We start from the raw sequence: 21,415 nt of genomic DNA on the forward strand, positions 1-21,415 counted from the left end.
TAGAGGTCCCGGAATGTGTAAAGCTCATCCACCAGCTCCTGTGTGTGTATCGGGGGGAGGGGAAAGCTGGAGTTACACCTCACCCCCTGAACCCACTCTACAAGTGGACACCCCAGCAATACCTCTATATCCCCCCCTCCTCTTCCCAGGAGGGTCCTCATCCGACCCCACCCTTCCTCCCTGTCACTATATAACCCCATCCCCATCCCCTCATCCCTCCTGGGACATCCAAACCCTCCGCCCCTACTCCACCCTCCCCTTCCAGCAGATTCTTCCATCTCCGTCTCCTTGGATTTAAACTAATCTGGCAGGGGGATGGGAACAGGAGTGGTAGGGTTGAGGAAGGGGAAAACAGAAATAAATCAAAGATAGTGTGCAAATGAGATTAGAGAAAGAATAGGTAGGAGATGCGGCTTAATCACCGCCCGTTTCATGTGTTACAGATGATAGAGGCGTGGTGCAGTGTTGCAAGCCCACGTACTGTGGTCTGCCAGTCAGGTAATCAAGAATCCATGACACCAGGGAAGCATCCACCTGCATCGCTGTCAGCTTCTCCCCCAGCAGAGCCAGGTGGATGGTGTTGAACGCACTGGAGAAGTCAAAAAACATGACCCTCACAGTGCTCGCTGGCTTGTCCAGGTGGGCGTAGACACAGTTCAGCAGGTAGACGATGTCATCCTCAACTCCTAGTCAGGGCTGGAAGGTGAACTGGAGGGGATCTAAGTGTAGCCTGACCATAGGCCGGAGCAGCTCCAGAACAAGTCTCTCCAGAGTCTTCATGATGTGGGAGGTCAATGCCACCAGTCTGTAGTCATTGAGGCCGCTGGGGTGCGGCGTCTTCGGCACAGGGACGAGGCAGGACATTTTCCACAGTACAGGAACCCTCCGGAGCCTCAGGCTCAGGTTGAATACATGGCAAAGTACTCCACATAGCCAAGGGGCACAGCATTGAGCACCCTGGTACTGACTGACACCATCCAGTCCTGCAGCCTTGCTTGGGTTGAGACATTCCATCTGTCTTCTCACCTGTAGAGCTGTTTTGCCATTGTCATTTCCAGTGCCTTAGTCGAAGCCAGGTTGTCCTTCCGGGTTCATTCCTTATTATTTTCTTTTTAGCAGTTGAAAACAAATGAATGTCTTGCTAGGCCATTTCTGAGGCACTTAAGAGTAAACCACATTGCTGTGGGTCTGGAGTCACATAGGCTAGACCAGACAAGGACAGCTGGATTCCTTCCCTAGAGGACATTAGAGGACCAACAATCGACATAGTTTCATGGTCATCAGATATTTTTATTGAATTCAAATTCACCATCTGCCAGTGTATATCTGGGTCTCGGATTACTGATCCAGTGGTAATTAGCACTATACCAAATCTCCCCAACTATAGACACTTGGGCAACTATATATGGTTAGCTAACTAATAATGCATAATTTTATCATTTAACGTCAATGTCACGTGGTTTAAGTACAAGTTAGCTATGTACACAAACCCATATTATTTTTTTCATTCTCTTGCAATCCTAACATTTCTGGTACTCTCCTTATACTTCCAATTTCGATTCTCAACCCACACTTACCAAGTGACCAATGCAGATGGCATGCATGTCTTTTCTAAGTCATCAAATGATGTATTTATGAAATGATGTATCTATTATCAAAAAGCCTTGTGACTCTTGGCCAGTGGCCTTTTGGATCCATTGTATAATTGGTTCACTTTGATGAGCTTAGTACCAGTAATTTGGAGCTCACTCCAAATCTTCTCATAGAAACATAGGAACATATAAAATAGGTGCAGGAGTAGGCCAATCAGCCCTTTGAGCCTGCACCGCCATTCAGTATGATCATGGCTGATCATCCAACTCAGAACCCTTCAGCAGCCTTCCCTCCATACCCCCTGATCCCCGTAGCCACAAGGGCCATATCTAACTCCCTTTTAAATATGGCCACTGAACTGGCCTCAACTGTTTCCTGTGGCAGAGAATTCCACAGATTCACCACTCTCTATGTGAAAAAGTTTTTCCTAATCTCAGTCCTAAAAGGCTTCCCCTCTATCCTTAAACTGTGACTCCTCGTTCAGGACTTCCCCAACATTGGGAACAATCTTCCTGCATCTAGCCTGTCCAATCCCTTTAGGATTTTATACATTTTGATAAGATCCCCCTCAATCTGGAGAAGAAAGCAATGTTTTGTTTACCGTTCATTTACAGCCATCTCCACTCCCATTTATTTTGCTGTCAGTACTTCGCAATTTTCCAAAGCAGGGAAGATTATCAGTATTAGCAGTGTACCAACAAGATTATGTTGAAAATAATCCTTGATAAAAAATTAACCTGTTGAAGTAAATTGCCCAAACAGTGTTAGAGGGAATAACGACTTGGACAAAATATGAAAGAATGCCAGGTCAACGCGAGGAATTCTGCAGATGCTGCAAATTCAAGCAACACACTTCAAAGTTGTTGGTGAATGCAGCAGGCCAGGCAGCATCTCTAGGAAGAGGTACGGTCGACATTTTGGGCCGAGACCCTTCGTCAGGAGCTGGTGTCTATTTCTGGTATATTACTGGTCCCCAACCAGTCAATCGTTATTGACCGGTCAATCTTTGAGATTTTCCCAGTAGATACCAAACAAAATGAAAAATAAATACGCAAATAATGTTGTAACGTGAGCATTATAAAAATAAGTAATACTAATTAGGATAATGGTAATATAGCAATACTCCCGCTACTGAAAGCTGTTTGTAAAGAGAGATTGTTTCCGGGTTGCGGGGTTTTACTTCTGATCTTTTCTGCCCAATGAGCCTGTGTGTGACTAAGCAATTTAGTAGGTCGATCTTGCCTTTCACTAAGGCCGAAGTAAGGGATCTTGGTCTTAAAAAGGTTGGCAACCACTAATGTGAGTGCATGAGTGGGCCAGTGAAGGAGTGGAGCTTTGAGGCTTTGACTCGAAAGGCTTCGACGAGAAGAGGTGAAGGGCAAGCTAGCTCACAGTTAGTTTTTACAATGTCTCCTGAGTCGGTGATGTGCCTCTCATGTGAGATGTGGCAGTCCTGGGGGAACTCCCCTCTCCTGCAGAGTCACATCTGCCAAAAATGCATACAGCTGGGCGATCTGGAAGACCGTGTAAGGAATCTGGAGCAGCAGCTGGATGACCTTCGACTCATAAGGGAGAATGAGGCAGTCATAGATGAGAGCTACAGGGAGGTAGTCACACCTAGGCTGTCGGAAGCAGGTTGTTGGGTGACAGTCAGAGGGGGGAAAGCGAAGGTGAGCAGACAGGTAGTGCAGAGCACGCCTGTAGTCATTTCCCTGAATAATAAGTTTACCATCCTGGATACTGTTGGCAGGGACGACCGACCAGGTGTGAGCCATGGTGGCAGGGCCTCTGGCACTGAGTCTGATCCTGTGGTGCAGAAGGGTTGGATGGAGAAGAGGAGAGCTGTCGTCATTGGAGACTCTATAGTCAGGGGAGCAGACAGGAGATTTTGTAGACGTGAGAAGGACACCCGCATGGTTTGTTGCCTCCCGGGTGCCAGGGTCTGGGATGTCTCTGACCGGGTGCATGACATCCTGGTACGAGAGGGAAAGCAACCAGAAGTCGTGATACATGTTGGGACCAACAACATAGGCAGGAAGAGGGATGAGGTCCTGAAGTGTGAGTTTCGGGAACTAGGCAGAAGGCTGAAGAACAGGACTTCAAGGGAGGCGTTCTCAGGATTGCTACCAGTGCTATGTGACAGTGATGGTAAGAATTGGAGGAGATGGCAGTTGAATGCATGGCTGAGGAGTTGGTGCAGGGAGCAGGGTTTTAGATTTTTAGATCATTGGGATCTCTTCTGGGGAAGGTGGGACCTGTACAGATTAGATGGGTTGCACCTGAACTCGAGGGGGAGCAATATCCTTGCAGGTAGGTTTGCTAGCATGGTTCGGGAGGGTTTAAACTAATTTGCAAGGGGATGGGACCCAGAGCGATAGAGCGGTGAAAGAAGTGCATGGAGTAAAGCCAGATCTAACATACAGAGAGGCTTTGAGGAAAGAGAAGCAGAATAAACAGTGTAAAGACGGTAAGGTAGAAGGGCTGAAATGTGTATACCTCAATGCAAGAAGCATCAGGAACAAAGGTGATGAACTGAGAGCTTGGAATTATGATGTAGTGGCCATTACAGAGACTTGGGCACCAGGTCGGGAATGGATTCTCAATATTCCTGGATTTCAGTGCGCGGAAAAAGGGGAGGAGGGGTGGCATTACTGGTCAGGGATACTTTTACAGCTACAGAAAGGGTGGGTAATGTAGCAGGATACTCTTTTGAGTCAGTATGGGCGGAAGTCAGGAACAGGAAGGGAGCAGTTACTCTATTCGGGGTATTCTGTAGGCCCCCTGGTAGCAGCAGAGATACAGAGGAGCAGATTGGGAGGCAGATTTTGGAAAGGTGCAAAAATAACAGGGTTGTTATCATGGGTGACTTTAACTTCCCTAATATTGATCGGTACCTGATTAGTTCCAAGGGTTTAGATGGGCCAGAGTTTGTTAAGTGTGTCCAGGATGGATTGCTGTCACAGTATGTGGCCAGGCCAACCAGGGGGAATGCCATACTAGATCTAGTACTAGGTAGTGAACTGGGTCAGGTCACAGATCTCTCAGTGGGTGAGCATCAGGGGGACAGTGACCACCGCTCCCTAGCCTTTAGCATTATCATGGAAAAGGATAGAATCAGAGAGGACAGGAAAATTTTCAATTGGAAAAAGGCAAATTATGAGGCTATAAGGCTAGAACTTGCAGGTGTGAATTGGAATGATGTTTTTACAGGGAAGTGTACTATGGACATGTGGTTGATGTTTAGAGATCTCTTGCGGGATGTTGGGGATAAATTTGTCCCAGTGAGGAAGATAGAGAATGATAGGGTGAAGGAACCATGGGTGACAGGTGAGGTGGAAAATCTAGTCAGGTGGAAGATGGCAGCATATATGAGGTTTAGGAAGCCAGGATCAGATGGGTCTATTGAGGAATATAGGGAAGCAAGAGAGGAGCTTAAGAAGGGGCTGAGAAGAGCAAGAAGGGGGCATGAGAGGGTGTTGGCAAGTAGGGTAAAGGAAAACCCCAAGGCATTCTTCAATAATGTGAAGAAAAAAAGGATGACGGGGTGAAGGTTGGACCGATTAGAGATAAAGGTGAGAAGATGTGCCTGGAGGCTGTGGAAGTGAGCGAGGTCCTCAATGAATAATTCTCTTTGGTATTCACCAATGAGAGGGAACTTGATGATGGTGAGGACAATATGAATGAGGTTGATGTTCTGGAGCATGTTAAGGGAGAGGAGGTGTTGGAGTTGTTAAAATACATTAGGACGAATAAGTTCCCGGGGCCTGACAGAATATTCCTCAGGCTGCTCCATGAGGCGAGAGAAGAGATTGCTGAGCCTCTTGCTAGGATCTTTATGTCCTTGTTGTCCACGGGAATGGTACTGGAGGATTGGAGGGAGGCGAATGTTGTCCTCTTGTTCATAAAAGGTAGTAGGGATAGTCCGGGTAATTATAGACCAGTGAGTCTTACATCTGTGGTGGGAAAGCTGTTGGAAAAGATTCTTAACGATAGGATCTATAGGCATTTAGAGAATCACAGTCTGATAAAGGACAGTCAGCATGGCTTTGTGATGGGCAGATTATGTCTAACAAGCCTGATAGAGTTCTTTGAGGAGGTGACCAGGCATATAGATGAGAGTAGTGCAGTGGATGTGATCTATATGGATTTCAGTAAGGCATTTGACAAAGTTCCACACAGTAGGCTTATTCAGAAATTTAGAAGGCATGGGATCCAGGGAAGTTTGGCCAAGTGGATTCAGAATTGGCTTGCCTGCAGAAGGCAGAGGGTCATGGTGGAGGGAGTACATTCAGATTAGAGGATTGTGACTAGTGGTGTCCCACAAGGATCTGTTCTGGGATCTCTACTTTTCCTGATTTTTATTAACGACCTGGATGTTGGGGCAGAAGGGTGGGTTGGCAAGTTTGCAGACGACACAAAGTTTGGTGGTGTTGTAGATAGTGCAGAGGATCGTCAAAGATTGCAGAGAGACATTGATAGGATGCAGAAGTGGGCTGAGAAGTGGCAGATGGGGTTCAACCCGGAGAAGTGTGAGGTGGTACACTTTGGAAGGGCAAACTCCAAGGCAGAGTACAAAGTAAATGGCAGGATACTTGGTAGTCTGGAGGAGCAGGGGGATCTGGGGGTACATGTCCACAAATCCCTGAAAGTTGCCTCACAGGTGAATAGAGTAGTTAAGAAAGCTTATGGAGTGTTAGCTTTCATAAGTCGAGGGATAGAGTTTAAGGGTCGTGATGTAATGATGCAGCTCTATAATACTCTGGTTAGGCCACACTTGGAGTACTGTGTCCAGTTCTGGTCACCTCACTATAGGAAGGATGTGGAAGCATTGGAAAGGGTACAGAGGAGATTTACCAGGATGCTGCCTGGTTTAGAAAGTATGTATTATGATCAGAGATTAAGGGAGCTAGGGCTTTACTCTTTGGAGAGAAGGAGGATGAGAGGAGACATGATAGAGGTGTACAAGATAATAAGAGGAATAGATAGAGTGGATAGCCAGCATCTCTTCCCCAGGGCACCACTGCTCAATACAAGAGTACATAACTTTAAGGTAAGGGGTGGGAAGTTCAAGGGGGATATTAGAGGAAGGTTTTTTACTCAGAGAGTGGTTGGTGTGTGGAATGCACTGCCTGAGTCAGTGGTGGAGGCAGATACACTAGTGAAGTTTAAGAGACTACTAGACAGGTATATGGAGGAATTTAAGGTGGGGGCTTATATGGGAGGCAGTGTTTGAGGGTCGGCACAACATTGTGGGCCGAAGGGCTGGTACTGTGTTGTACTATTATGAGATTACTATATTGTTATCAGATCGTCTTATGAGAAAATGTACAAGTTAGTAGTAACAGTAAAAATTAGAGAAAGAGGTGATTTTGAAACATAGATCCTGAAGGACAGCTGTTAAGGTGTTTCCTTTTGCGAAGCGTCTAGGTGATACGCTAAAAAAAATATTAGTCACCCGTTCAAAACAAATGTGGTGCAATTTCCTCTATCCAATGAAAATCTCTTTGGGATTTCCTTCCTCAATGGGTTCTTAAAGAAGTTTTTGAATATTTTTAAAGATAGAAGGTATAAATACTTGTCATGAAAGGAAGGGAATGATATGTTTCCACAGCTATATAACAATGTGAAATTGAAATTAGTCAGATCAATCACAATGTTGCGAAAAAAATCTTGGAAGCAACAGACAGAATAGATCAGACCAACTCAGAGAATTGTTTCAGACTAAAGGCATCCGTTAGTCTTGCGAGACCATGGATCTGCACCTGGAAAGTCTTCACTCTCCAGGGTGCAGGCCTGTGCAAGGTTGTATGGAAGACCAGCAGTTTCCCATGCTGCAAGTCTCCCCTCTCCACAACACCAATGTTGTCCAAGGGAAGGGCATTAGGGCCCATACAGCTTGGCACCAGTGTCATCGCAGAGCAATGTGTGATTAAGTACCTTTGCTCAAGGACACAACATATTCCCTCGGGTGGGTCTTGAACTCACGACCTTCAGATCGCTAGTCCAATCCCTTAACCACTTGGCCACGTGTTTCAGACTAAAGGACTTTATTTATACATGATATCAAGAAGAGCCTCCTTCCACCTAAGAGCGGTGTTTAGGAGCTCTGCTTATCTTGCAGACCCGCTTCACTATATAGGCACAGCATACATGACTAAAAGCACTTAATAATAACATTGCTTGACTGTGAACTTAGTGCTAAATTTTGACAAACAGCGTGACCTTCAACTTAACACTAGATTTTCGACAAACAGGAGCATGATGTAAATACGATGCCACAATGTTTTTATTTAGACTTTTGGAAGGACGTTCGTTAAATTCTAAGATTTGCAAAGACCTTTACCTAAATTCTAAGAGCATTCACAAACGATCAGATTAAGCCCTACATATCCAATGAGTTTTAAATCCCTCTTTATTGATCTTTTCAAATCAACTCTCCTCATGAGGTATCTCCTCCTCTTCCTCATAGGGGGGTTCATATCCCTCCGGAAAGGGTCTTTCTTTGCCAGGATGTACCTCCTCTCCCCACCAGTTTCGCCTACTGCACATTTCTCTCACCATCTGGGGTATCATAGGGACAATTTCAGGTCCGAGTAAGGTTCTTTGCATTAACTGGAAATAACACAATTGTACTGCTCCATATACACAACACCCTAAAACACATACCAATACCACTATAATTATCCCATTGGTAATCCAGCTTCCCCAGCCAGAAAACTATCCCTCTATTATCTCCCACTGTATCATACAGCCTACTGTATAATATAATAATAATACTGCAAGATAAGGCTTACCTTCAAATGGAAATCAAGGAAGCATCCAAAAAATACCTGACAATAAGTACACACAAAAGACTTTATCAATACAATAGTTTGGTGTTTGGGAGAGTGTCAGTGTCTGCAATCTGGCAAAGGGCAATGGACCAGATCCTGCAGGGGATTCCAGGGACTCAGTGTTACCTGGATGACATCATTGTTACCTAGATGATGACAAACATCTTTCCAACCTAAAACAAGTGCTCACCAGGTTACGAGAATATGGGCTCAGAGCTAATTGACAGAAATGTGAGTTTTTCAAAAAGGAATTTCATACTGTGGGCATGTGATCAACAAGGATGGCTTACACATGTCTCAAGACAAGACAGAAGCAGTGCTTAAGGCACCATCACCTGGAAATGTGTCTCAGCTGAGAGCATATCTTGGTCTAGTGAACTACTACCACAAGTTCTTGCCTAACCTATCCACAGTCCTACACCCACTAAATGCATTATTACAGACAGGGACACAATGGAAGTGGATTGAGAGCTGTGAGAAAGCATTTCAATAAACTAAAAGACTCATAACTTCAGACAGGGCGCTCGCACAGTTTGACCCCTCCTTACCAATCCCACTGGCTTGTGATGTCTCATCCCATGGGATAGGAGCTGTGTTATCACACAAGTTTCCAGATGGCTCAGAAAGACCAATAGTCTTTGCCTCAAGAGCACTAACTACAGCTGAACACAACTAAGTACAGATAAGCCTCGTGGGGAGTCAAGAAATTTAGTCGCTACCTGTATGGCCAAAAGTTTACCCTGTTGACTGACCATCTGCTGCTAGTGTCAATCTTCAATCCACGAAAAGGCGTTCCAGTGATGACAGCACAAAGGCTGCAGTGATGGTCTCTTTTCTTAGGAGGTCACAGGTATGACATTGAACACAAGAGGTCCAAGCAACACGGCAACGCAGGTGGTTTGTCACATTTACCACTGCCCACTTCCGAGGTAACTACGCAAATGGATTCAGCAGAGATCTTTCACACAATAGTTGAACAACTACCAGTAACAAACAGCGTCATTGAAAGGGAAACACGCAATGACACAACGTTGTCAAAAGTATACGACATCACGGTAAAGGGATGGCCAGTGTGGGATAACACACTGTTTCCAGCCTTCTCAGCGAGGAAGGAGCAGTTGTGAACACTAATATGTGGCTCACAAGTGGTAATTCCTCCCAAGTTACACACCAGAGTGCTGAAGGAACTGCAGGAGGGGCACCTGGGTACCGTGAAGATGAAAGGTCTCATCCGTGCCTATGTGTGGTGGCCAGGAATCGATAAACAAATTGAGAACGTGACTAAGAACTGCTCTGGATGTCAAAAGATCCAGAACACACCACCACAAGCCCCTCTCCATCCGTGGGAGTGGCCCTCATCACCATGGCAATGAGTGCACATCAACTTTCCTGGACCATTCATGGACTCTATCTTTTTAATCACCATTAATGCACATTCCAAGTGACCAGAGGTCATCAAAATGAAGACAACCACATTGGAAAAGACCATTACAGTGCTGAGGACCATGTTCACCAGGAATGGCATACCAGAGCAAATCTGCGCAAACAATGGAGGACAATTTGTCTCTGAAGAATTCCAAAGTTTTGTGAAGAACAATGGCGACGGGAGAGGTTCCAGAGGATTGGAGGGTTGCAGATGTTGTTCCATTATTCAAGAAAGGGAGTAGAGATAGCTCAGGAAATTATAGACCGGTGAGTTAGTAAGTTGATGGAGAAGATCCTGAGAGGCAGGATTTATGAACATTTGGAGAGGTATAATATGATTAGGATTAGTCAGCATGGCTTTGTCAAGGGCAGGTCGTGCCTTACGAGCCTGATTGAATTTTTTGAGGATGTGACTAAACACATTGATGATGGAAGAGCAGTAGATGTAGTGTATATGTATTTCAGCAAGGCATTTGATAAGACACCCCATGCAAGGCTTATTGAGAAAGTAGAGTCATGGGATCCAAGGGGACATTGCTTTGTGGATCCAGAACTGGCTTGCCCACAGAAAGCAAAGAGTGTTTGTAGATGGGTCATATTCTGCATGGAGGTCAGTCACCAGTGGAGTGCCTCAGGGACCTGATTTGGGACCCTTACTGTTCATGATTTTTATAAATAACCTGGATGAGGAAGTGGAGGGATAGGTTAGTAAGTTTGTTGATGACACAAAGGTTGGAGGAGTTGTGGATAGTGTAGGGGGCTGTCAGAGGTTACAGCAGGACATTGATAGGATGCAAAACTGGGCTTTGAAGTGGCAGATGAAGTTCAACCCAGGTAAGTGTGAAGTGGTTCATTTTGGTAGGTCAAATATGATAGCTGAATATAGTATTAATGGTAAGATTCTTGGCATTGTGGGGGACTCTGTGGTTAAGGTATATTGGCCTTCATCAATTGTGGAATTGAATTTAGGAGCTGAGAGGTAATGTTGCAGCTATATAGGACCCTGGTCAGATGCCACTTGGAGTACTGGTCGCCTCACTACAAGAAGGATGTGGAAACCATAGAAAGGGTACAGAGGAGATTGACAAGGATGTTGCCTGGTTTGGGGAGCATGCCTTATGAAACTAGTTGAGCGAACTCGGCCTTTTCTCCTTGGAGCGACAGAGGATGAGAGGTCACCTGATAGAAGTGTATAAGTAATCGTGTGAATAGTCAGAGGCTTTTTCCCAGGGCTGAAATGGTTGCCACAAGAGGACACAGGTCTAAGGTGCTGGGGAGTAGGTACAGAGGAGATGTCAGAGGTAAGATTTTTACTCAGAGAGTGGTGAGTGGGTGAAATGGGCTGCCAGCAATGATGGTGGAGGCGGATATGATAGGGTCATTTAAGAGGCTTTTGGATAGGTATATGGAGTTTAGAAAAACAGAGGGCTATGGGTAAGCCTAATAATTTCTAAGGTAGGGACATATTTGGCACAACTTTGTGGGCCACTACAACCACTCTTTGCCCTTCTATGGGCAAGCCAGTTCTGGATCCACAAACCAATGTCCTCTTGGATCCCATGCCTCCTTACTTTCTCAATAAGCCTTGCATGGGGTACCTTACCAAATGCCTTGCTGAAATCCATATACACTACATCTACTGCTCTTCCGTCATCAATGTGTTTAGTCACATCCTCAGAAAATTCAATCAGGCTTGTTCATTTGACGTGCCCTTGACAAAGCTTGACAATGTTTGAACCTTCTCCTCATATAGATAATAATCTACACTATTGTTCCAAATGCTTTACCTTACATTTCCCAACATTAGCGCATTGTTTTTCTACAATTTGGTCATGCAAGCTGAAATGGACTCCACTTCCTTTTGATTCCATTAATGAAACCTAAAATGTTTTGGAATTATGAATGGATTTTGTTATAAATGTCTCTACATTGCTTTCATGATATCAGTAAAGCTCATTTGTCTGGTTAGGTTGGAGAAGTCAAATTTCTAAGCAAACAGCATGCCTTTTCACTGAATGTATTCAGCAAAGCAGACACTCACTCTTCATGCAACACACATCAAAGTTGCTGGTGAACGCAGCAGGCCAAGCAGCATCTATAAGAAGAGGCGCAGTCGACGTTTCAGGCCGAGACCCTTCGTCAGGACTAACTGAAGGAAGAGTGAGTAAGGGATTTGAAAGCTGGAGGGGGAGGGGGAGATACAAAATGATAGGAGAAGACAGGAGGGGGAGGGATAGAGCCAAGAGCTGGACAGGTGATAGGCAAAAGGGGATACGAGAGGATCATGGGACAGGAGGTCCGAAGACGGGGGGGGGTGACCCAGAGGATGGGCAAGAGGTATATTCAGAGGGACAGAGGGAGAAAAAGGAGAGTGAGAGAAAGAATGTGTGCATAAAAAAGAGTAACAGATGGGGTACGAGGGGGAGGTGGGGCCTAGCGGAAGTTAGAGAAGTCAATGTTCATGCCATCAGGTTGGAGGCTACCCAGACGGAATATAAGGTGCTGTTCCTCCAACCTGAGTGTGGCTTCATCTTTACAGTAGAGGAGGCCGTGGATAGACATGTCAGAATGGGAATGGGATGTGGAATTAAAATGTGTGGCCACTGGGAGATCCTGCTTTCTCTGGCAGACAGAGCGTAGATGTTCAGCAAAGCGGTCTCCCAGTCTGCGTCGGGTCTCACCAATATATAAAAGGCCACATCGGGAGCACCGGACGCAGTATATCACCCCAGTCGACTCACAGGTGAAGTGATGCCTCACCTGGAAGGACTGTTTGGAGCCCTGAATGGTGGTAAGGGAGGAAGTGTAAGGGCATGTGTAGCACTTGTTCCGCTTACACGGATAAGTGCCAGGAGGGAGATCAGTGGGGAGGGATGGGGGGGACGAATGGACAAGGGAGTTGTGTAGGGAGCGATCCCTGCGGAATGCAGAGAGAGGGGGGGAGGGAAAGATGTGCTTAGTGGTGGGATCCCGTTGGAGGTGGCGGAAGTTACGGAGAATAATATGTTGGACCCGGAGGCTGGTGGGGTGGTAGGTGAGGACCAGGGGAACCCTATTCCTAGTGGGGTGGTGGGAGGATGGAGTGAGAGCAGATGTACGTGAAATGGGGGAGAAGAGCAGAGTTGATAGTGGAGGAAGGGAAGCCCCTTTCTTTAAAAAATGAAGACATCTCCCTCGTCCTAGAATGAAAAGCCTCATCCTGAGAGCAGATGCAGTGGAGACGGAGGAATTGCGAGAAGGGGATGGCGTCTTTGCAAGAGACAGGGTGAGAAGAGGAATAGTCCAGATAGCTGTGAGAGTCAGTAGGCTTATAGTAGACATCAGTGGATAAGCTGTCTCCAGAGACAGAGACAGAAAGATCTAGAAAGGGGAGGGAGGTGTCGGAAATGGACCAGGTAAACTTGAGGGCAGGGTAAAAGTTGGAGGCAAAGTTAATAAAGTCAACGAGTTCTGCATGCGTGCAGGAAGCAGCGCCAATGCAGTCATCGATGTAGCAAAGGAAAAGTGGGGGACAGATACCAGAATAGGCACGGAACATAGATTGTTCCACAAACCCAACAAAAAGGCAGGCATAGCTAGGACCCATACGGGTGCCCATAGCTACACCTTTATTTTGGAGGAAATGGGAGGAGCAAAAGGAGAAATTATTAAGAGTAAGGACTAATTCTGCTAGACGGAGCAGAGTGGTGGTAGAGGGGAACTGATTAGGTCTGGAATCCAAAAAGAAGCGTAGACCTTTGAGACCTTCCTGATGGGGGATGGAAGTATATAAGGACTGGACATCCATGGTGAAAATAAAGCGGTGGGGGCCAGGGAACTTAAAATCATCGAAAAGTTTAAGAGCGTGAGCAGTGTCACGAACATAGGTCGGAAGGGATTGAACAAGGGGTGATAAAACAGTGTCGAGGTATGCAGAAACGAGTTCGGTGGGGCAGGAGCAAACTGAGACAATAGGTCGGCCAGGACAGGCAGGTTTGTGGATCTTGGGTAGGAGGTAGAAACGGGAAGTGCGGGGTGTGGGAACTATAAGGTTGGTAGCAGTGGATGGGAGATCCCCTGAGCAGATAAAGTCGTTGATAGTGTGGGAGACAATGGCCTGGTGCTCCTTAGTGGGGTCACGATCGAGGGGTAAATAAGAGGAGGTATCCGCGAGTTGTCGCTGTGCCTCGGCAAGGTAGAGGTCAGTACGCCAGACTACAACAGCACCCCCCTTATCGGCAGGTTTAATAATAAGGTTAGGATTAGTGCGGAGGGAGTGGAGAGCAGAGCGTTCGGAAGGAGTGAGGTTGGAATGGGGACAAGGTGTGGTGAAGTCGAGACGGTTGATGTCCCGTCGGCAGTTAGCAATAAAGAGATCCAGAGCAGGCAGAAGACCAGAGCGGGGTGTCCATGAAGAAGAGGAGGGTTGAAGACGGGAGAAGGGGTCATCGGTGGGGCTGGAAGAGTCCTTGCCGAAGAAGTAGCTCACTCTTCATGGGCTATTTCATTTTCATCAATAAACCGTTCAATTCACTGAAATACAGCAATCACTTCTCTGTTGTGCTTACCTTTCTGATGTAGCTGGAATTCTGCATTTTTATTTATGTATATTTGACACTATTAGGGCATATTCTGGAAATACGGTATATATTAAATATTAATTCCAATAGCAACCAGTCTACAGATCTGCATGTGGATTGTAGATTGAATTTAATATGCAGCTCAGAATAATGGTCTTCCTGGTCCCACAGAATGGTGTAGAATTCAAAACAACAAACAATCCATTGACTTTAGATGTCTGCATATAAGATCCATAAACAGAATTAGTCCACTTAGCTCATTGAGGCTGGTCCATTGTTTATCCAATTTTCATCTCAGCCCCGATCTCCTGCCTTCTTTCCATATCCCTTTAGCCTTGACAACTCAGAATCTATCAATCTGTTCCTTAAATATACATCTCCAAAATTTATTGACAGTGGCGTCACAGATCATAAAGAAAGATTTTGGCACTTTGGCCTTCATAAATCAAAGTATGAGTACAGTTGTTTAAGATATTGGTGAGGCTTAATTTGGAGTATTGTATTGGTTGCAGGAAAGGTTGAAAGAGTACAGAGAAAATTCCCAATGATGTTGCCGTGTCTGGAGGTTCAAAGTTATAAGTAAAGAGTAAATAGGTCAGGACTTTATTCCTTGGAATGTAGAAGATTGAAGGGAGTTTTGATACAGGTGTACAGAATTATGAAGGATATAGAAAGGGTATAGCAAACAGGCTTTTCCAACTGACGTTGGGTGGGACTATAACTTGAGGTCATGGGTTAAGAAGGATAGATGAAATGTTTAAGGGGAAAATGTGGAGAAGCATCTTCACTCAGAGGGTCAAGAGAGTGTGGAATGAGCTGCAAAAGTAGTGCTAGAGAGCTTGATTTCAGGGTTTAAGAGAAGTTTGGGAAGTATGGTTATGGATGGTTAATGTCTGCTTCAGGTCTATATGAGTTTAAATGGTTTGGCATGGACTGTTTGGGCTTAGCAGCCTGGTTTTGTGCTGTATTTTTCTATGGCTATAATTGATCTGTTTACCAATATGAACACCAACTCCAGGGAAACAGCTAAAATATTAACAATTAGCAAGAAAGACTAAAATAAAAATTGTCTCTCATTGTTGGAAGTGCGTACTGTATCCAAGACAAATAAGGATCTGTGAAATCATTTGCAAGATTTTCTTGTAAATACAGTGAATTGATCCTAAAACTTATTGGTTTACCAAACAAATAACAAACCCTCTGCATTTATGGACTTATCATTAAAGTTCTTTGGGATAGTATCAATTCCAAAGATGAAGCATACAAATTAGCCAGAAAAAGTGGCTCACCTGAGGACCGGGAGAAATTCAGAGTTCAGCAGAGGAGGGCAAAGGGTTTAATTAGGAAGGGGAAAAAAGATTATGAGAGAAAACTGGCAGGGAACATAAAAACGGACTGTAAAAGCTTTTACAGATATGTGAAAAGAAAAAGATTGGATAAGACAAATGTAGGTCCCCTACAGACAGAAACAGGTTAATTGATTATGGGGAGCAAGGACATGGCAGACCAATTGAATAATTACTTTGGTTCTGTCTTCACTAAGGAAGACATAAATAATCTTCCAGAAATAGTAGGGGACAGAGGGTCCAGTGAGATGGAGGAACTGAGGGAAATACATGTTAGCAGGGAAGTGGTGTTAGGTAAATTGAAGGGATTAAAGGCAGATAAATCCCCAGGGCCAGATGGTCTGCATCCCAGAGTGCTTAAGGAAGTAGCCCAAGAAATAGTGGATGCATTAGTGATTATTTTTCAAAACTCTTTAGACTCTGGGCTAGTTCCTGAGGATTGGAGGGTGGCTAATGTAACCCCACTTTTTAAAAAACGAGGGAGAGAGAAACTAGGGAATTATAGACTGGTTAGCCTAACATCGGTGGTGGGGAAACTGCTAGAGTCAGTTATCAAAGATGTGATAACAGCACATTTGGAAAGCGGTGAAATCATAGAAACATAGAAACATAGAAACATAGAAACATAGAAAATAGGTGCAGGAGTAGGCCATTCGGCCCTTCGAGCCTGCACCGCCATTTATTATGATCATGGCTGATCATCCAACTCAGAACCCTGCCCCAGCCTTCCCTCCATACCCCCTGACCCCCGTAGCCACAAGGGCCATATCTAACTCCCTCTTAAATATAGCCAATGAACTGGCCTCAAGAGTTTGCTGTGGCAGAGAATTCCACAGATTCACCACTCTCTGTGTGAAGAAGTTTTTCCTAATCTCGGTCCTAAAAGGCTTCCCCTCTATCCTCAAACTGTGACCCCTCGTTCTGGACTTCCCCAACATCGGGAACAATCTTCCTGCATCTAGCCTGTCCAATCCCTTTAGGATCTTATACGTTTCAATAAGATCCCCCCTCAATCTTCTAAATTCCAATGAGTACAACCCCAATTCATCCAGTTCATTCATCCAAATCATCGGACAAAGTCAGCATGGATTTGTGAAAGGAAAATCATGTCTGACGAATTTCATAGAATTTTTTGAGGATGTAACTAGTAGAGTGGATAGGGGAGAACCAGTGGATGTGGTATATTTGGATTTTCAAAAGGCTTTTGACAAAGTCCCACACAGGAGATTAGTGTGCAAACTTAAAGCACACAGTATTGGGGGTAAGGTATTGATGTGGATAGAGAATTGGTTGGCAGACAAGAGGCAAAGAGTGGGAATAAATGGGACCTTTTCAGAATGGCAGGCAGTGACCAGTGGGGTACTGCAAGGCTCAGTGCTGGGACCCCAGTTGTTTACAATATATATTAATGACTTGGATGAGGGAATTAAATGCAGCATCTCCAAGTTTGCGGATGACACGAAGCTGGGCAGCAGTGTTAACTGTGAGGAGGATGCTAAGAGGATGCAGGGTGACTTGGATAGGTTGGGTGAGTGGGCGAATTCATGGCAGATGCAATTTAATGTGGATAAATGTGAAGTTATCCACCTTGGTGGCAAAAACAGGAAAACAGATTATTATATGAATGGTGGCCGATTAGGAAAAGGGGAGGTGCAATGAAACCTGGGTGTCATTATACACCAGTCATTGAAAGTGGGCATGCAGGTACAGCAGGCAGTGAAAAAGGCGAATGGTATGCTGGCATTTATAGCAAGAGGATTCGAGTACAGGAGCAGGGAGGTACTACTGCAGTTGTACAAGGCCTTGGTGAGACCACACCTGGAGTATTGTGTGCAGTTTTGGTCCCCTAATCTGAGGAAAGATATCCTTGTCATAGAGGGAGTACAAAGAAGGTTCACCAGATTGATTCCTGGGATGGCAGGACTTTCACATGATGAAAGACTGAATGAACTAGGCTTCTACTCGTTGGAATTTAGACGAGTGAGGGGGGATCTGATTGAAACGTATAAAATCCTAAAGGGATTGGACAGGCTAGATGCAGGAAGATTGTTCCCGATGATGGGGAAGTCCAGAACGAGGGGTCACAGTTTGAGGATAAAGGGGAAACCTTTTAGGACCGAGATTACGAAAAACTTCTTCATACAGAGAGTGGTGAATCTGTGGAATTCTCTGCCACAGGAAACAGTTGAGGCCAGTTCATTGGCTATATTTAAGAGGGAGTTAGATATGGCCCTTGTGGCTAAAGGGATCAGGGGGTATGGAGGGAAGGCTGGTACAGAGTTCTGAGTTGGATGATCAGCCATGAGCATACTGAATGGCAGTGCAGGCTTGAAGGGCCGAATGGCCTACTCCTGCACCTATTTTCTATGTTTCTATGTTTCAATGTTTCTTACTTTCACAGTCTCAGCACAGTATTAACTTCTGTCTATGAAACAATAAGCTGCAATATTTAAAATTTAAGAAAAAAATTACTATTTAAATTCCAATTAAAATCCTATTTCTTCATAACTTACCATTTAAAGATTTTACTACTTTACTAAGCAGTGGAATTGAGACAAAAAATGAGGTAGTAACATTCATGGCTGTAGGAATGGAGGCACTACTATTAGGAAAATAATCTGATTACTTTTAGAAACATATAAAGGAAGAAATATAAAAATATTGAAGGGAAAATATAGTATTTTGTTTTTAGATAAACAAAAAGATGCTGCTTTCTGAACAGTTAAGCAGAAGTTAACAGTTGGAACTGGAAGCCTGAGCCTTAATTATCTGTAGTATCATTAAACCTGAAGCCTTTAGAATGTATATTTTTACTTATTGTAACATGGTAGTATGTAACTAACAGCATTTTGTTTATTTTATCTCATTTATAATATATTGTGACAGTTAAAGTACTAAGGACACGAAAGGACAGAAGATTGCAGTTGATTAAAAACATGGCATAGGTAATATGGACATAATATTGTATTTTTCATATCACAATTCATCTAAGCATAAGCATCAAGTGAAGGTAAAGCTTTTAGTTTCGGGAGAATATGGGAAGACTTTTACAATTTTAATTTAACTTGCATAGAATCAAAGTTAGTCAATATAGCAATAGGACAGCCTTCTATAGATGTTCTTACATCTGTAGAAAACAAAACAGAAAAATAATTAGGACAGAGTCACAAGGACACAAAAATATTCCCACAGATTCACATCTGCCAAAAATGCATACGGCTGGGCGATCTGGAAGACCATGTAAGGAATCTGGAGCAGCAGCTGGATGACCTTCGACTCACAAGGGAGAATGAGGCAGTCATAGATGAGAGCTACAGGGAGGTAGTCACACCTAGGCTGTCGGAAGCAGGTCGTTGGGTGGCAGTCAGAGGGGGGAAAGCGAAGCTGAGCAGACAGGTAGTGCAGAGCACCCCTGTAGCCATTCCCCTGAATAATAAATTTACCGTCCTGGATACTGTTGACAGGGACGACCGACCAGGTGTGAGCCACGGTGGCAGGGCCTCCGGCACTGAGTCTGACCCGGTGGTGCAGAAGGGTGGGACGGAGAAGAGAAGAGCTGTCGTCATTGGAGACTTTATAGTCAGGGGAGCAGACAGGAGATTTTGTGGACGTGAGAAGGACACCCGCATGGTTTGTTGCCTCCTGGGTGCCAGGGTCCGGGATGTCTCTGACTGGGTGCACGACATCCTGGTACAAGAGGGAAAGCAACCAGAAGTCGTGATACATGTTGGGACCAACGACATAGGCAGGAAGAGGGATGAGGTCCTGAAGTGTGAGTTTCGGGAACTAGGCAGAAGGCTGAAGAACAGGACCTCAAGGGTGGCGTTCTCAGGATTGCTTCCAGTGCTACATGACAGTGATGGTAAGAATTGGGGGAGATGGCAGTTGAATGCGTGGCTGAGGAGTTGGTACAGGGAGCAGGGTTTTAGATTTTTAGATCATTGGGATCTCTTCTGGGGAAGGTGGGACCTGTACAGATTGGATGGGTTGCACCTGAACTCGAGGGGGGGCAATATCCTTGCAGGTAGGTTTACTAGCATGGTTCGGGAGGGTTTAAACTAATTTGCAAGGGGATGGGACCCAGAGTGATAGAGCAGTGAAAGAAGTGCATGGAGTAAAGCCAGATCTAACATACAGAGAGGCTTTGAGGAAAGAGAAGCAGAATAAACGGTGTAAAGACAGTAAGGTAGAAGGGCTGAAATGTGTGTACCTCAATGCAAGAAGCATCAGGTACAAAGGTGATTAACTGAGAGCTTAGATACATACATGGAATTATGATGTACTGGCCACTACAGAGACTTGGCTGGCACCAGGGCAGGAATGGATTCTCAATATTCCTGGATTTCAGTGCTTTAAAAGGGATAGAGAGGGCGGAAAAAGGGGAGGAAGGGTGGCATTACTGGTCGCGGATACTATTACAGCTACAGAAAGGGGGGTAATGTAGTAGGATCCTCTTTTGAGTCAATATGGGTGGAAGTCTGGAATAGGAAGGGAGCATACTCTACTGGGGCTTTTCTATAGGCCCCCTGGTAGCAGCAGAGATACAGAGGAGCAGATTGGGAGGCAGATTTTGGAAAGGTGCAAAAATAACAGGGTTGTTATCATGGCTGACTTTAACTTCCCTAAAACTGATTGGCACCTGTTTAGTTCCAAGGGTTTAGAATGCCATACTAAATCTAGTATTAGGTAATGAACCATGTCAGGTCACAGATCTCTCAGTGGGTGAGCAAATGGGGGACAGTGACCAGCACTCCCTGGCCTTTAGCATTATCATGGAAAAGGACAGAATCAGAGAGGACAGGAAAATTTTTAATTGGGGAAGGGCAAATTATGAGCCTACAAGGCTAGAACTTGCGGGTGTGAATTGGGATGATGTTTTCGCAGGGAAATGTACTATGGACATGTGGTCGATGTTTAGAGATCTCTTGCAGGATGTTAGGGATAAATTTGTCCCGGTGAGGTAGATAAAGAATGGTAGGGTGAAGGAACAATTGGGTGACAAGTGAGGTGGAAAATCTAGTCAGGTGGAAGATGGCAGCATATATGAGGTTTAGGAAGCAGGGATCAGATGGATCTATTGAGGAATACAAGAAAGCAAGAAAAGAGCTTAAGAAGGGGCTGAGAAGAGCAAGAAGGGGGCATGAGAAGGCCTTGGTGAGTAGGGTAAAGGAAAACCCCAAGGCATTCTTCAATTATGTGAAAAAAAGGATGAGAGGAGTGAAGGTAGGACCGATTAGAGATAAAGGTGGGAAGATGTGCCTGGAGGCTATGGAAGTGTGTGAGGTCCTCAATGAATACTTCTCTTCGGTATTCACCAATGAGAGGGAACTTGATGATGGTGAGGACAATATGAGTGAGATTGATCTTCTGAAGCATGTTGATATTAAGGGAGAGGAGGTGTTGGAGTTGTTAAAATACATTAGGACGGATAAGTCCCTGGGGCCTGACAGAATATTCTCCAGGCTGCTCCATGAGGCAAGGGAAGAGATTGCTGAGCCTCTGGCTAGGATCTTTATGTCCTCGTTGCCCACGGTAATGGTACCGGAGGACTGGAGGGAGGCAAATGTTGTCCTCTTGTTCAAAAAAGGTAGCAGCAATAGTCCGGGTAATTATAGACCAGTGAGTCTTACGTCTGTGGTGGGAAAGCCATTGGAAAAGA

Source organism: Mobula hypostoma, chromosome Y, assembly GCF_963921235.1.
Source record: "Mobula hypostoma chromosome Y, sMobHyp1.1, whole genome shotgun sequence".
Classification (NCBI taxonomy): Eukaryota; Metazoa; Chordata; class Chondrichthyes; order Myliobatiformes; family Myliobatidae; genus Mobula; species Mobula hypostoma.